Source organism: Ochlerotatus camptorhynchus, unplaced genomic scaffold (genome assembly GCF_037179485.1).
Source record: "Ochlerotatus camptorhynchus isolate MF236.1 unplaced genomic scaffold, CSIRO-AGI_Acam_v1.1 ptg000788l, whole genome shotgun sequence".
Classification (NCBI taxonomy): domain Eukaryota; kingdom Metazoa; phylum Arthropoda; class Insecta; order Diptera; family Culicidae; genus Ochlerotatus; species Ochlerotatus camptorhynchus.
In genome coordinates this window covers 475,052-493,520 of record NW_027041253.1, presented here as the reverse complement: position 1 = coordinate 493,520, position 18,469 = coordinate 475,052, and the positions used below count along the sequence as shown (strand labels likewise).

Here is an 18,469-nt window from a genome sequence, read left to right as displayed (position 1 = left end):
GAAAAAAATCTATTTCCAAGAATTTTGTTGATTGTTCTGCAAAGAATTTCAAGAATGCAATATTATGTTTGTAAAAGCTTATTAGCCTCTAAGTTTAAGAGAAGGGGAATTGTTCTAAAAAAGTTCTTGAGAATATTCGGAAGAAATTCTGTAAAAAGTTCATAGCAAATTATCAAAGTTATCTACCTACACGGTTCGAAAAAGTAGTGTAAATTTCTGTTCAATATGATGCACATAAAAGGAGCGTCACATCTCATTTAAGTTTACATTATAAATCGTGTAAAGTTCTGAGACATTTCATGAAATGTTGCAAATATTGTATGCAAAAGCCCATATCTGTAAACAACATTGAATAAAAGTTGCTAGTTGCTAGTTTACATCACAATTATAATTCAGAATTGTTTGCTGTGTAGATATGTCAAATATTTAGCGATTTCTAACGCAGAATCAAATTTAAGATAAAAAAAAAATGCGAATTACTATTTGACAGTCATCATGTATAACGTAAGCAAAAGTAAATTATTCAAATCACTTCAAATGCTCTTCACAGGAGATTCCGTTGTGAGATTCGGTTAAATTAGAAGAATTTATGAAATTTTAAAAAGCTCATTTCAATATCAAACCGTACTTGAATTTCTAAGTTGCCTAAGTTACTTATATAGTTTTTTCAAGTCACTATTTGGTCACTATTTCCGTAATTTTAGTCACTAAAGTCACTACTATTATATCGCATCAGCACTACCAGCCCTGCGTATGCGCATAGATCTGTGCACGTGGATGTCAAATTTATCATTGTTGGCTGGTTTGTTTACCCATCAATATGGGTATTTTTTTTAATCGGGGTGACGTCTAGAGATCGACAATTGATAAGCGACGCCATTTTGAAATCCAAGATGGCAGCTTCCAGTTTAAGAAAAAGTAGGAAATGTTGTCAAATACTTATAAATAAAGGTATTTTGCGAATAGGGATGATGTTCAGAGGATGAAAATAGATATCCGACGTCATTTTGAAATCGAAGATGGCGGCTTCCGATTTACGAAAAAGTGGAAATACAGTCAAATACACATCAATTTTTGTAATTGTGTTAGGAAGCCACCATATTGGCTTTAAAAATGGCGTCGGATATCGAATTCCGGCCTCTAGACGCCATCCCGATTCCAAAAATACCTATATTGATGGGTATTTGACAGCATTTCCCACTTAATCTGAAATCGGAAGCCGCCATCATGGATTTCGAAATGGCGTTGCATATCAATTTTCGATCTGTAGACTTCATACCAATTACAAAAATTGATGTGTATTTGACTGTATTTCCACTTTTTCGTAAATCGGAAGCTGCCATCTTCAATTTCAAAATGGCCTCGGATATCATCTTTCATCCTCTAGACATCATCCCTATTCCTAAAATACCTTTATTGATAAGTATTTGACAGCATTTCCCACTTTTTCTTAAACAGAAAAAAATGGGAAATGCTGGCCCCGTCCCATCAATATGAGTATTCTTGGAATCGTGGTGACGTCTGGGGATTGGAAATCAATATCCGACGCCATTTTGAAATCCGTGATGGGGGCTGCCGGTTTGAGAAAAAGTTGTAAATTCTATCAAATACCCATACAAACCTAGATAGAGCTGGAAGAAGGGCAAAACAGGTTTTGTAAACAATGACTTCTCTTGAAGATTTCACGAAAGTCATGACTCTCCCTGACAAATCGACATCACTATCGAGTAGGGGAAGACTTCCCCTACTCGATGGATATGTTGGTTTGTGTAGGCGTACCTTGAGTTCATAGAAATCAACGAGAGAAGTCATTGTTTACAAAAGCTGCTACGCTCTAATTCCAGCTCTATCTAGAAATGTTTTTTTTTAGAATCAGGGTAACGTCTAGAAGCCGGAAATCGATATCCGACGCCATTTTGTAATCCAAGACGGTGGCTTCCGATTTGCGGAAAATTGTTAAATATCCTAAAATATGGTTATTTTCAGAATGGGTAGATGCCGAAAATTGATGTCACGGCGTCTTTAAATCCAAGATTGCTGCTTTGGTTCAGAAAAACTGTGAAATACTGTCAAATACCGATCAATGGGGTTTTTTGGAATCGGGCTGACATCTAATAGAAAGAAATCGATGTCCGACACCATCTTAAAATTCAAGATGGTGGCTTCCGATTTCAGAAGAAGTGTCAAATAGCTTACAAATGGAATCGAATATCGATTTTCGGCAACCACGCGTTGTCTCCGTTCCGAAAATACCCATATCTTAGGGTATTTGACACTTTTTCTGAAATCCTATGGCCGCCATATTGGAGTCCAACATAGCATCGGATATCGATTTTCGGCAGCCATGCGTTGTCTCCGTTCCGAAAATACCCATATCTTAGGGTATTTGACACATTTTATGAAACTTGATGACCACCATCTTGGATTCCAAAATGGCGTCGAATATCGATTGTCGGCATCCCCGTTCCAAAAATACCCATATTGTAGGATAGTTGACACTTTCTGAATCCTGATGGCCGCGATATTGGATTCTAACATAGCGTCGGATATCGATTTTTAATATCTACGCGTTGTTCCCGTTCCGAAAATAACCATATATTAGGGTATTTGACACTTCATAAAGCCAATGGCCACTACCTTAAATTCCAAAATGGCGTCGGATATCGATTTGCAGCATCTACGCGGCATCCCCGTTTCGAAAATACCCTATTGTGTGTGTATTTTACACTTTTTCTGAAACCCGATGGCCGCCATATTGGATTCCAAAATAACGCCGAATATCAATTTTCGGCACCTTCGCGTCGTCCTCGTTCCGAAAATACCCGTATTGTAGGGTATTTGAGACTTTACCTGACCCCGATGGCTGCCATCTTGGACTCCAGAATGGCCTCGTTAATTTAATTTTCGTTTAATATTAAATAATATATTGTTACTACATATAATCCGGATGCCATCCCTATCGGCAACCGATATTGTGCGTCGTCAGGTCGTGACAAGTCGAATGAGCTCCGAATTGAAGTGAAAGTGGAAAAAAAAAACGAACGAAGCAGTTTTCGAGTCATTCATTGCGTCAATTGAAACAAGTCTTTGCTTCAAATGAAATGTAGATAAAGTCATTTGAAGATACTTTGTCGAAAACGAAAATTTCTATCTCTCAAACAGACGCCGTTATAGCAGGGGGTGGAAACTAACGATTTTAAATTGATTCACTGCTTGAGTAGCCTATTGGTCCCAAGTACTTCTATGGCGTACCCCATTCTAGTTGAAATTCTATTACTACACTATGTTTGTTTTGATTCGCTATGAAAGTTTGACAGATAGCATCAGGGGTGTGTGGATTCATGCAGAACATGCAGGGGTGAGTGAAATAGCTTGGGACTGCTTGGGACCGTTGTTCTGGTACTGAGTGAGCCAAAAATAATAATGATTTTCTTCGGGACCCAGTGGTCTTAGAGTTACCTCTATGGTTATAGGGTGAAAATGGAGTACAAGTGGTAGTGCAGAAGAAAACAAACCGCCATCACTATGTTTTATGTATTTACGTCCGTTTTTATAATTTATTAATGCCATATTTAAGCGGGTGTATCTTGCAGGTTAGTAACCATTAGCAGCTAATCTCAACGTAATTTCGGTCAGCAACTTATACCCTACTGTTACATAAACAATTCATTATTCACCTCTCACCCCAGCAGGCCTGGGTTCAATCCCATCCAACATCTCTAATCACGCCATCGTCGGAAGGGAAGTAAAGCCGTTGGTCTCCGGTTCATGAGTTGATGGATCGATAGGTAGGGTCCAGGTGTGAAAGCTGCCTCCCTGGTGTCGGTAGCATTGGTGCTCAGCACGGAAAACAAGGTCGACGGAAAACAAATCAAGGAAAAAAAATCATAGGGGGATGCAAGGGGATGCCTAATGAATTTTCAAATAAAGTACCTTCATGATTGTTATTTTTTGCTGTTTTCATGACCAAAATATACATTTTTAAAGCACTTACAACTTTGTAGAACATTGAAAAAATGAAAAAATTAAAAAAAAAGTATGGTAAAAAAACGATTTTTAAGGGGGTACTACCGTTTGTATTCAATTTTCATCCTATAGCTTCGTCAAATTGAGAGTAAGGAAACTTTTGTCTTCGGCAAATTTTCTTCAAATAACTTCATCTTCAATGTTTTCATAGATGATCATCAATTTTAACAAGACAGAAGAAAGTTATAATTTTATCTGAGTGTATACCCCCCTTAAGCACAAATTTTCACTGCTCAAATAAATTATTCAAAAAAAAATAATAATTAAGAAACGTTTTAGAAGACATCCAAATAGTACACTCAATAGTTTCGTCGCAAATAGCCATGTCCCATTAATTTTTTGGTTTTGTCCCATTGTGGCGTGGGGAAATATGTGCAATGTGGTTTGTTAACTCCTTAATAACCGTTGACGTTTATGTTACTGTTATGAGTTACGTAAAACAGGAGTTCTATAAAATGGGTTATATTGAATGCCGCCTACATTTGCACTTCCTGCGTACGGATTACTCCTACATGCATGCAACCTACATGACATCAACTGTGGTGTAGTGGTAAGCGTGATTGCCTCTCACCCCAAAGGCCTGCGTTCAATCCCAGTCGGCGCCGCCGGGATTTTCTGAGGCATAACATCTCTGATCACGCCTTCCGAAGGGAAGTGAAGCTGTTAGTCCGCGGTCCATGAGTTGATGGGTCGATAGGTGGTAGGGTTCAGGTGCAGGAGCAGTCTCCCTGGCGTCGGTAGCATTGGTACTCAGTACGGAAAACAAGATCGACGGAAAACTAATCAAGGAAAAAAAATGATTTAAATAAGGAATATATTCTCAAATTGCCGTGACACGTGCAGTAACTATTTGTTATCTTAATTATCCACATAACTGCTCATGATTTAAAGAAGGAAACATATTTGAGAATTGACCGCCCATTTTATGCTCCAAAAATTTTACCAATTTAACTATTTCGACCTTTTACCCATTTTGACCTGTTGCGTTTCACTACATACTTTCATATTTTTACGTTTTGTCCATTCGTCCTTTTGTCTACCTAAGTTCAATTTGGCCTTTTTTCCTTTCGACGTTTTGTCGATTTCAACCTTTTGCCCCTCTTAGTTCGATTCGATCTTTTGTCCTTTCAACCTTTTTTCCTACAAGTAGTACAGCAGATCAAGGCCATGTTGCCTCATTCATCCCTAAACAAAAGATTTCAGTAACATTTTTCACATATATTAAGACTGACATCTAGCGGAAGTATTCATAGTTAATATTGATTGCCCTTGAACAGCGCATTTTAGGACAAATAGGGCAAAATGGATCATCTCCTTTGTGTCAATACAAAACCAGCGGAAGTATTTGAAGCAAAATGGGTTATCTCCTTGATCTGCACTATCTTAAGCAGCATGAAACCCACAGCTAATGAGTCTTCTTCTGAAACACTTCCGTTCAAGTATGCATGCTGTCTGAAAAGAATCCAAGCACTAAGCTTAACGACAATGATTCAAGGTCCTACTGTTGTTATGCAATAATTGTTCTCAACCCCACCGAGTGAATCCCCGTGGGATATCTCTACCACTAACAAACCACCACTCATACAATGTAGCTAGTTAACCATTCAGTCCCATTACCGGGGAATGACAAATGTTCGACTAGAACCTTTTATTGAATACCCTGCTGAGCAGCAGCAGCAGCAGCAGCACCGGCTCCAAAGAGTCGAGATTTATGCCTTATGGCCATGTTCGACAACTCAATAAGCAAATGATGATCATATACTGCCACAATCAGCACAACACGACCGTCGCCCGACGAACTTGGAGAGTCCCGGGACGGTTCTTGAACAATCCATCAGCTGTTAGTGGCACACACTGTTGATCCGAAATTCTTTTACTGACTTGCTTGCAGCCAGAGCCGGCAGGAATGTCAATTTTTGTTGTCGTCCTATGATAGTGTTCGTGACATTCAAATGAGCCGGATAGAGACCCGAGCTTAGAGGTGAACTTGTGTGTGGGATGAGTTAACGCTATTGTTTTGAAGTGAATAGCTTCATTCATCGCCGAATGCGGTGTAGGACTTTGATCGTAATTACCTAAATCGCCGATTGTAACAAGAAGCAGTTTCGGTGAAATGTCCATCACAGTTGTCCGCAGAATTTCTCCAACGTCATACGATCTATCACCACCGCACTCCAAGTTGTCAGCGAAAATTAATCCTCAACTGACGACGTCGGCTCAATTTTCCCCGATTGGATAATTTTCATTCCTGCAGCGTCTAGACTGAACGCAGTTCTCCGCCGGGTTCGTGCGGATGAGTCGCCGCGACCCTATTATAACTGTCGCTCTCCGTCATCGTCACTTCCCCGGTCGGTCGGTCGGTCGGTCGGTTGTCGTGACGAGTCCAAGAGTCCAAGCGTGCAAAATTAGAGAAAATTGCATCCTCTTCACACTCTCTCTCTCGTGCAGACTCGTCTGCTTCATCAGCGCTTGAGCCGAAAGGGAAACCGGGCACATTTTTTTTTCTGTAAGCATCCCACCATCAACCTCATCAGAGCCGAGCCGTATGCAATTGATTGGTACTCTAACTGACGGCGGCGGCGGTGGCATTTCGAGAAAGTTGTTCGGCGCATCACTTCCTTTCGCCAAATAAAGAGTCCCTGCTCGGGAACATCAACGACAAGTGGCCGCTGCGCCGCATGAAATGCAAAGAATTCGATGGCCAAGATGATGCCAAGATTTCCCTTTGGTTTGTGGGGTTTTGGGGCTTAAAATAGCCTCTACAGGGCGGGCGTACCTCTTCTAGAAGAGTGACAAATCGCTGGCATAGTTGGAATGTAATGCCCCGGGAAGCAGGAGGAACAGAGTCCCGATTGTACGGATTCGTTCGTGTTGCATAATCCTGACACTTGGTGGGCTTTATTTGGCAGTGGAATGTGGAATTTCGCTTCGAGTAGGAAGCTGAAACTGTATCTACCTAGGAGGAAGGTTTAACGAGATAATCTGGTGCGGGTAATCCGCAATGAGCCTGGTTTGTTGTGTAACCTGGGAACATGCGTGGGGCATTGTTTGAGTCAGGTGTTGATTAGAAGCTCTTAGGGGGGATAGAGATTTCTTTAGAATCTTAGTCTTGGGAATGTTAACATTTAGCTGCAAGCAGCTGCCCAACATAAAAATGTTTCACGTTCGCCCTATGCAGGCGTTGTCAGGCTACATGCATTTTAGTGAGTTCTGAATGGCCACTGAACCGAGAAAACTTGGGAAACTGAAAACCTTGGAAAACTTGGACGTACCGAGAATTAATGGGGAATCGAAAACAACTGGGAAAAGGTCGCAGAAGCTGATAAGAGATCTTAATTACTATTTTAAGTCACAGAATCTTCAAAATTTTACCAAATCCTGAATCTTGAGTTTCTGTGTCCGGGATCTTGAAAAAAAAAATCAATGTTTCAATTAACTAGATAAATTCTAGATTTATAGAAAGGTAACATAGGGCATCTTTGGAAAATTTTCAAGAACATTCTTTTTGATTTTTCTAGATATTCTCCCCACCACACGTGAGGTATGTCCTCCAGGATACTCATAAATGTCCGTCGATTGGGCAGGTTTTGTCATGGAATGGAGAACTCTTAAGCTTCGTATATGATTTTTTTTTGTTTATTAATTTATTTGATAAGGCTCAACCGAATTAACTTTACAGAGCCGAGGATTCTTGGTCACTATACAATACACCTTAAAAATATAGTTAAAAGGTACAACACAATAAACACTTTATCTTCCGCTATCCAAAAAGCCTCCTCCATCAGAACTGGAGCCGCTTCCAGTAGTTTCATTGTATGGCAAATTGTTGTACGCCAACGAGGGTCAGAGCGCGTCCATTGCAGCAATGGACGCAAAACGTGGTCAGCACTCACACACTCATCACGAAACGGTTGCTTTCCAAAGTCGACGACGCATCGACCGAAAGAACTGCTGATGAAGAACAATGAGGAGGACCACACAATGGTTGCTGCCGAGAAAACAGACGATCGCGTAGCACACATCGAGAGTGGTCTGCTTTTGTCGACAGCCGAGTGAACACTCAACTTCGTATATGATGATAGACATAAGTATTGAAGAAATGTGTCTACAAGCATCGCACACACTGCTGGGGAAAGAGCCCACCCTCTATCCATGAAATGGTCCCTTCAATATTGAGTAAGGGAGAATTGGTCCCATAAAATTGCCTGATCTTTATTTTTTTCCGTCGACAATTATCGTGACATTAAACAGTGCTAGGCAAAATAGTGAATGAATTTACGAATCGACCTTCTCCGATTTGTATTTGCTAAAATTCGGCCATTTTGGATCTTGTAAAACAAGAATAATACACGAATGGCATTTCTTATCGAAATGACGTGTGAGACAGAGTTGTAGAGGAAAATAATGTCTTTCTGGGAAAAATGCATCCTTTTTTTCTAACTCTCCAATTTGCTTGAAACTTTGCATAATTATGTGTTGTGGGCAATCCTTAACATTTTTGCAAAAATCGGCCTGTGACAAAGTTGTGTAGAAAACAGGGTGTCGACTACCTGAAAAAACCTGGAAAATCAGGGAATTTCTTTTTGGACCTGGAAAATCAGGGATTGTCAGGGAATTTCATTCAAAGTCAGGGAAATATTTCTTTATTACAGAAACATATTAATAGTTATGGCTGACTTCGCTAGTTTCAAACAACTTAATTCAAATTCAAATCAGTTAAATGGCATAATTTACACATTCAAGTCAGAATGAATTCAACTGAGTTGATCAATTGACTTGACTTGTCTAAACCCAGCTTTAAGAGAAAAAAATGATTTTTTTTCTGAATACTTCTAGTTCTTGTTCTTTATTGTGTTCTTAAGAGCTTGATTAGTTCAGAGAACTAACTAAATGATAATTTAGGATAAGGCCGGAACAAATCACAAACGTAACAGTTCTTATAAAAAAAAGAACGTTCTGTTTTCGATACTTCTTCCCTATCCAAATATAACTCAGTTTTCTCAACAATTGTTCGTGCTTCAAAAAATCTAACAAGACGTATGGATTCAGGAAGGTCTATTCAACAAAATCCAAGCATAATATTCAAAGAAAGGAGTCAACATAAAAACCAAATTTTAACAAAAATACGTAGTTTTGTCAATTTAAACCTGGCTTTGGGTGTGCTTTAAAAAATAATCATCACATATGAATTCAGCAAGGCCAGTTCTATAAAATCTAACCATATCTTTCAAAGGACTGTATAAAAATCCAACTTAGCAAAAAAGGAAAACAAAAAAAAAACCTTTTCGAATTACAAACCCGGTTCAACTTTCACGTATGGATTCAGCAAGGTCCATCCTAAAAAATACAAGCCTATTTTTAAAAGATATGAGCCAAAATGCAATTTGGCAGAACCGAAAAACCAAATTTCTATGAAAATACGGATGGATTAAGCAGTTCGGTAAAATCCATTCCTATTTTTCAAAGGAAGGAGCCAAAATTCAACTTGGCTGAACACGAAACCCAAATTTCTATAAAAATACGTACTTTTGAGAAACCCAGTTATCTAAAAAATAGTGCATGCTTCAAAAAATTTACCATCACGTATGGATTCAGCAAAGTCCATTCTATAAAATTCAAGTCTATTTTCAAATATTGGAACCGAAATTCAACTTGACAGAACAGAAAATCAAAGTTTTTATGAAAATACGTACTTTTGTGAATTTAAACTCGGTATTCTCAAAAATTGAAGAAGTTCAACCCTCACGTATGGATTCAGCAACTTCTATTAAAATACAAGCATATTTTTCAAAGATAGAAGCCAAAATTCAGTTCGGAAAACAGAAAAATTTATTCCTATAAAATACCTTCTTTTGTGAACATTAACCAGGTTCGTCCTTCCGGTATTCAGCAAGTTCCATTCTATAAAATCCAAGCACAAATTTCAAAAGATTGAACCGAAATCCAATCTAGCTTTAAAAAAATCTACCATCACGTATGAACTCACAAAGATCTATTCCATAACATCCAAGGTTGTTTTTCAAAGGACGGAGCCAAAATCCAACGTGGCTTATCAAGAAACCCAAATTTCTATAAAAATGCGTACTTTTGTGGATGTAAACCCAGTTTTCTCACCAATTGTGCTTGCTTTAAAAAAAAAATCTACCATCAGGTATGAACACACGAAGGTCCATTCTTTAAAATCTCAGCATAATTTTCAAAGGATGTGAATCTCACAAAAACGGGGAAGGGATCTAAGGGAGCGGAATCTACGTTAAAAGCTAGTTAAATCACTTCAGGAAAGCTCAGACTAACATTCAATATAATTCAATCACTCAACAGAACATTTTGGACTCCCTGAGGAATGTTTTGAACCACTTCAGAAAAGGTTGGAGACCATTTGGAAAATTTAAGCTATAAAAATTGTCGGTTCACTTCGGAAAAGATTGCAAGATTGTGTCCTTGCCAAACGCCAAAGCAGTTAACAAAAATCTGGAGCTCACTTAGGAAAATATCAAACCCGTTCTGACTAGTTTGGTTTCAGTTCGGAAAAAAGTTGAATCAATGCAGGAAACCTTGGATTCATTTAGGAAAAGGATTGATCAGCTAATGTTGCCTTACTTCAGAAAATGCAAAACCAATTCATTCAAGATTGGATTTGGAATATGTTGAATCACTTTAGGAAAGTTTTGACAACTTTAAAAAGGATTGAATAACATAACAAAAAAGTTTAGACTCAGTTAGAAAAATATTGATGACTTATTCGAAAGTTTGAACTCACTCCAAAAAAGTTCAGACTCAGTTTTGAATCTGCTTTGAAAAGTGTCACCTCAGTTAGGAATTTCCTGAATCGTTTCTGATTTGGTCTCACTTCTAAAAATTTTATACCAATTTTGAAAAGATTGGATTTAGCTCGGAAATTATTGAATCACTGTACAGGGTGATTCAGAATAACTGTCACCGATTTCACAAATATGCAATTCCCAATGGGTAAAATGGGTATATGTTCAAATATTTTTGTTTTAAGTGTGTACAAATATCAGCTTGTATTGATAGTAGGCTTTGAAATTTCATTCGTTTGTGATTTCAAGCAGCCATTGACGTCATAATGAAGCATGGCATAAATCTTTAAAAAAATCGTGTGTTATCTTTTCGAAACTGAAATCTCTTCGCAAGAATGTAACATTTATTGTTGCATCATTATAGAGGTACAAAGGAACCATGCTTGGAAAATCCGTTCAATATCAGAGCTTAAACGCATCACCAGGACTCAAAAAGTGCTGGAACTAAAGCGTGCGTGCCAGCTGTGGTTAATTTTCATGACAAATGTGGCTGATAATTAAGATAAAGGGAGAGAGATTTGAAATTAACTATGCTTAGTTGAAGATTATATATGTAGAATATCTGGAATATAATGATATCAAAAATTCATGCAAACGTTCAATCGTTATGACCATTTTAAAAAGGGACAGTTATTCCGAATCACCCTGTAGAAAAGAAGTGAATCATTAAGTATCATTGCAGAAGGTTTGTAAGTTAAGACATGTAGATCGAGCATAGCATAGCATAGCATAGCATAGCATATGCGATTGTACAAATCGTGGGTGGCTATATAATGGTCAACTAATACGTTTTGCAGAAAATATCGAGTGTTGACGCAGAAAATATCACTTGGGATTAGTGATTTTCCCCACACGAAAATAAAATCTACAATAGAAGCATCGCATTATACACCTGGCCACATCCTTACAATCGCAGGGGAAGGGAGGGAAAGTTAATCCAACATCTACTTAAGAAGGTGCAGGGAACCCATACTACCTTCATAGGTGTCACAGGAAGGAAAGAGTTGTGTTAGTGGGAGGGTGAATGATTTGGCAACTCTATTCGTCAATATAGAGCATTTGATAAATCAGTGACAAAAAATAAAATATAAATAGATAAAATGGAAAGATCTCACCCGATTGGCCTAGAGACTTTGCAGCGTCATGTTTTCAGAAATGCTTTATTTAATTTTCCTTGAACCACCGCAATAACTGATAACGCTCTTCTAGCTCGTACGTACAAAAGAACGCACTCCACGCATAATCAAGGTCATGTATTTTCGGACTGTCTTCTTTAACACCACACAAAGAAGTTGCTCATCGCAGCAACAGAAAAATATATCAGCGTGATAGAGGTTGTACGGGGCAACAAAGAAAAACGCAATACCACACCAAGCACCATTGCATAAGCAACAAGAGATCAAAAAAAAAAAAAAAAAAAAAAAAAAATCACGCACGGTATTAAAAACTTTTAAATGCGATCACCAGTTCACCTCCAGTCACTCGAGAACAAAACGCATGCGAAAAGGTTTTCAGCAGCAAAAAAAAGCACAGAAGAAACAAAACACATCCGTTTCGGTCGCTGGTTCAATCAGCACTCTGCTTTCTCCTTGGCCTCGATCAGTGCCCTTTCGGCAGTTACGCGCAGTCCTCAGCGCATCCTGTTCACGTTCGGCAGCAATAATGGCGGATTTGATGCCCGTCACCATTTCCTTTATTGCCTTGTGGACGTTGCTCTTATCCTTGATGAAGTCATGGAGTTCATTGATCCTCCTCCTGACCTCCATCAATTTGGTCTTCCCAAGCTGCAATCCTTCTTGGGGTGTGCTACTGCTGGATTTCAGTGTGAACACCTGGCTTAGCATAAGACCTAGCTCTCCTTGGTGTCCTTGCTGCTCACCTTGGGGCTTACTGCTGCTGTTGGAACTCGCTGTTGCCTCCAGGTTCAACACTGGTGATCTCTGCAATATCCCGCTCCTTGCGAACACGTTCGCTCCTCCGTTTTCAATTTCTGGCGTCTTGCCGTCGTCCTTCATATTTTTTTTTGGGTTTTCTCATTTTCTTCTTTTTTGTTTTTTCTCCGTTTTTCTCCATTCTGTTGGGTCCCCCCTCCGGGCCGCTATCTCCACTCGTTGTATGTAGTCGCCTATCGTGATCCCATGGTTATCTATGCAAGCAGGGAGGCCATGCTAGGGTTGACACGGTCCTTCATGGGGGCCGTGTTCAGAGCCAGATCGGCGTAAGTCAGGAATGTTACATCTGAGTCTACTACTCACCAATCACCAATTGGTGACGAGTTTTGAACGTATCCGGAGGCCTGCCAAGGTTTTACCGGGACGGGGGCAGCCGCACTATTAGCCCACTCGCCATTTCAAGAAGGTGTCACCCTTCTTTACTTAGGGAGCAGAATAGCACGACTGTCAGCCCTGTAGCGTGGTATCCAATCCATTGTGCCGTGTCGTGTCCATAGTTCCATGCCGTATCCAGTATGCCGTAATAAGAATCTTACTGGCGTCGATCCTAATGTGCCGGTTGGCACTCCTGCGGGTTGACGAAGCATTTCCTCGATCGCCGTGTTATGGTTACCGCGCCAGTGTTCGCGTCGCACCCCCTCACTTTGCTATTGTCAGAAGGACAAGGTGTGAGGTAGGAACTTGTGAGGACCAGAGATAGGAAAAACGCTCTTCCCAGGTTGTCAATTCACCATTTGTAGCCCTTGTAAGTTAAGACATGTAGATCGAATGCAAAAATCTGGCGACTACGGTGGGCTGGGCACATCGTAATAATGTCGGATTAGGAATGATGTTCGATAAAATCCGTTTTCAACAACTGAAACCGGCAGTTCCGATTTCAAGGACCTGTCATGCCGTACTGGTCAAGTACCAATTTATGTGAAAATTCTTTAAAAGAACAAGGTGATACAACAACAACAACAACAACATAATAAAATCTAGCAAAGCGAGTATCCATACCTAAATGAATTTGCGAAAAATAAATATACACTGAAAGTTTTATTTTATTTCCCCCTTGGTGATATTCCAAAATTTTTAAGGGGGGTGTGACAAAAGAAAAACTTGATATTTGTTCCGGCCTAATAGTCTTGCTTGGGAGCTTTTTTTTATGATTGAATAATGATTCAAAAATACGTAGACAAGCATTGCTTTGACATCATAGAGTGGCTGTATAAAGTATTCTAAGTCTTCATTGTAAACCGGGTTAGCTCGTAAAATTAGCTTCACAGTAAAGTTTTAGTATGGTAATGTTGCTGCTATTGCAATTTAGATGGAATTAACTTACAGCAGTTTGGAGATGAAAGCGTTGTTTTTAGTATTTCCCACCGGAGGAATCCAGCCGCGAATTAGCTTTTGGTTAATCATACTATCTGGAATAATTTTCTTATGGAGCTGGGTCTCAAAATGTGCTCAAGGCAAAACAAATATGATGGGATTAAAAACAAGTGTTTCATATGTGAAATTCAGAGTGTGGTCACTGGTGAACGGGGAAAAGCGGAAAAAGCGGAAATTTGAAGTCACCGGGAAAATCCCATGAATTTAGTTGACAAATCTGAAAAAAAATGTACCTCGTACTCTTTTCGAAAACTATAAGATTTCAAGACCCTAGGACTGGTCTAGATTTTCAGGATAGCTACAGTCACTTTGAAGAACTATTAAGAGATTTTTTTTGATTTTTTTCCACAAAAAATTTGAGCAGATTTTAGAATGAATTCTAGATATAACATCAAGGTATTTCAGAGAATATTTTCTAGGGTGCTTTAGGAAAACCTCTAGGAGAGTCCCAACGGTTATGAGGATTCCGTGAATTTTGCGGGTACAATTCCAAAATAAATATACGTAGATCTATAAGGATAGTCCGAGTATAATTTCAAGCGCAGTTTGAAAGAAATTTCTAGAGAATGATCATGAGAATTTCATTCAATTTTCAGAAGAATTAAGAGGAGAACTCCAAGATAATTATAAGCGAAATTTGAAGACAATTCTCGGCGGGAGAATTTCCCCTGCCATATGGTGTTGGCAAGGAAGGGGGATTACAAGTTTTGCTCACAAAAGCTAATAGGCCCTTTTCAATTGTTGGTCCAGTGAATTCTTACAATGAATTTAAAATTTAAAAAAGCTGGAATTTTAAGAATTTTGTTGTTGTTTTCTACGGAGATTTTTTTTTATAAAAACAATTTCAAGGGATTTCCAGAGAGAATTTCAAATTTATTTTAGAAAAATTCTGGAGAGATCACTGTGAAAGAAAATTAATCTAAAGGAAAGGCTTGAGAACTATCAAATAAAAGCCTGTAAAGTTTTGAGCGAAATTTTCATACACAAATTGTGAAGACTTCGAACCTGTTGCAGATCCAAATTCAAGATCCAGCAAAGGTGCTGCTGTTTTAGAAATTACCCATTTAACCTTCGGGTTCATCGCTTTCAGTTTTGTGCTTAATTAAAATACCTAAACCGCGATCAATTCCAAAACTCCGGGAAAATTGCTAATCGAGATTTGCTGGTCAGCATGAAGATGATTTAGAGATTTGGATAAATGTATGCCCCTAGGGTAGAATGCGGATCCTTCCCGTTTTTGGAAACACCAGACTTCTGTCTTTTTTGCATTCTATAAAATGTATGGAACGCTTCATTTAATTTTAAATTGTACTGGACCACTCTTCATGGGCTAGAGGTCCGTGTGGTATGTCATGCAAAAATGTCCACAAAGCACTAATATATTCTGAGGAAAGTTATAGCTGATGGGGTTGTGTTGCCAAAACCGGGTAGGCACTGCACCTGGAATGTTTTTGAAAATTACTGGAAAATCAGGGAATATCAGAGAATTTTGTTTTCTTCGTTGAGTTCACACCCTGGAAAAGTTACGTTATTCTGGGAAAAATATAAACGGTATTTTTTTTTTAATTTTCAGTAGGGTTTTTTAGTTAGTGGGTTTTAAATAATCCTAAAGTTTGTATTTGTATTTGATGAATAAAATCTCAGTCGTTTATTTAATTTCAAAGTTCGGCATTTCAAATATTTTTGTTAGTTTTGGATATTGACTTGAAAACTTCTCACATTCCCTAATAGTTTCCTTGATGCCCTTTAAAAATCTTAGTCTCGGAATTTCCATTGTTGCATTCCTTTTTCTGTGTCCAGGATCTCGAAATTATGCATGGATGAATTGAACTCTCTTATAATTACTTCCATGATACTCTTAAAAATCTTCTGCAGCACGCTCTCTGAATTCACTCTGCAATGCTCTTCATATTGTTAATAATTCTAGCACGAAATTCTAGATCGTAAAATACTCCTGAAAAAAATCACTTGGAGTTCTCCTCAGGATGCACTTGGTATTCTCCTGACATTCACATGGAATTACCATAGAAATTCCCTCTCAGTTCTGCTCGCAATTCCTCTTTATTCTTTGAAATGCTGCTCATAATGTTCTTGGAACTCACTTTTGAGTTTTCTAAAAGTGATCACCGAAATATCCTTGGAATACTTCTCAGAAATCCTTAGAACTCGTTCTAAAAATGTTGTTGGAACTATCCTCGAAATTTAGAATTCAATTAATCATTTTGTCAAGCTTCTGCATTCATGTTCCATCAGATGTCACTACTGTTGTTTGTGGTGACATCGATCGGAAACTACACATAATCTGTTATCCGTTATTTGTTCACAGAGGACAGTGCAGTGCAAAACATGTCTGGTACCTCTATATATGCATTTAGATTAACATCCGAAGTCCCTCCCTTTTTACACATTCTGCACACAAAATAGCTCACCCCTCACCGAATTTCCCGCCGATTTTTATGTATGGGGCGAGGCAGAAAGTATCTTTTGCGAAGAATATGAAAAATAGGAGGGATTTCAAATGTTAAACTAAATGCACAGACAAACAGACGTAACACTTCATTGTGTATCTTCGTTCACGCATTTAACGGTTGATTTGAATATTATCAGTTCCGCGAACTACTCGCCGCAGCGCTGGCATCGGATTACTTTGACGTTTCTATACATTCTATAGAACTTTTATGCAATATTGTTTGCGAGTTAGCGAGCAATCTTGTTTTCCGCGAGAAGCCAGAGAGATGTCGTTACTGAGGTCCTATGTTTTGAGATACTATGTTTTCAAGAAAAACTTTTTCAAAGTGTTACGTCTGTTTGTCTGTGCTAAATGCATGTATAGAGGTACAGGTGTTCTATTTTGTAGTCTGAAAAAGGAAAATCAAAAATTGAGTGCCATCCAAATACATGGCATGTTGACAGATTGAGCTCAGAGAGAATTTGTTCTTTCAAATTTGATTTTTTTGGCTCTCTGTGAACTGGTAGTAAAACAGGTAAAACTGTATAGGGAAAAATCATTTTTATTTAATTATAGCTTGTTGAACAATAATTTCTTCAGGTTGGCGTTCACTTTTTTTTTTTACCTGAATATGCACCGAAAGCGAATTATTCAAACTTCTATCAAATTCTATATGGGGATATTTATCACTTCCCTTGGGATTTTGTTTGGAATAATCTTAGCATTTTCCTTAAAACTCTTTTGAAATACTCCTAAGAAGAATTATGTTTAGTTCTATTGTTCTTAAATTAAAATTAAATTCGTTCTTAAAAATTAAATAACAGAAAATGATACATTGCTATTTTTTTCAAAAAGAACAAACGATACCCCCTTAGCTCAGTCAGTAGAGGCGCAGCTACGAAGCAAGTCCATGCTGGGTTCGATTCCCGTCCGGTTTTTAAATTTTTCGGGTTGGAAAATTTCTCGACTTCCTTTGGCATAGGATGGTACAGTAGACTGATGCAAAATTTGACTTTTTCGCTCCACAATGCTTAAATGGTTTCAAATCGGGTCCTGATAAGCCTCCCAAAGTTACAACTCATTTGGTTAGAAACAGACTTCGCACAAGCCATTTGAAGTTTACATCTAAATTACTATGGGAAATCTCAACTTTTTGTTCATTGCCTTCTAGTCTTTTTCCATATTGAGCTGCGAAACAGTTCGATAGCCATTATTAAAGAAAAATTTCTCAGCTACAACTTTGCTGAAGATCGTTTCTATGTAAAACGAGACAGGAAAAAGTTATTAATTATTTAAGAGATTGGTAAACTTATGACATGATCAAGCAGCTGCTCTGTGGGCAACACTGTATTTTGCAGTGTGACATAGTAGCCATGATTTTTGTGTCCTATTCAACGCCCCAGAAACACCAATGTTGCCTGCTGAGCAGTTGATTGAGCATGATCATAAGACATCCGCGCATTGAACCATTGATAACTTTCGATCCTTGCATTTAATCAAAAAGTGGTCTTCGGCAAAGTTGTAGCTGGAAAAATTTCCTACAAGTACAGTTGAAAGTTTTTGAAGCAGACCGATATGGTGAATTATTAGATAGACATGAACAAAAATCTTGGTTTTACCATAGTAATTTCCATACAAACTTCAAATGGTTTGTGCCATCTCAGTTTTTCACCAAAGGGGTTCAAATTTTGAGAGGTTAGTCAGGATCCGATTTGGAATCGTTTAAGTATTGTGGAGCGAAAAAGTCAAATTTTGCATCAGTCTAATGGTACAGGCATATAAAGGCTGACTAAAAGTAAATTGCTACGCGCAAAAAGACCTGTAATTCGTGATTCAATAGGTTTAAA

General features: G+C 38.4%; 1 protein-coding gene across 1 annotated transcript in view; it reads left to right on the top strand.

The window, feature by feature from the left end:
- Positions 1 to 18,469, top strand: part of Drak (Death-associated protein kinase related) — a 379,771-nt gene that overhangs the window by 171,388 nt on the left and 189,914 nt on the right. The window lies entirely within an intron of this gene.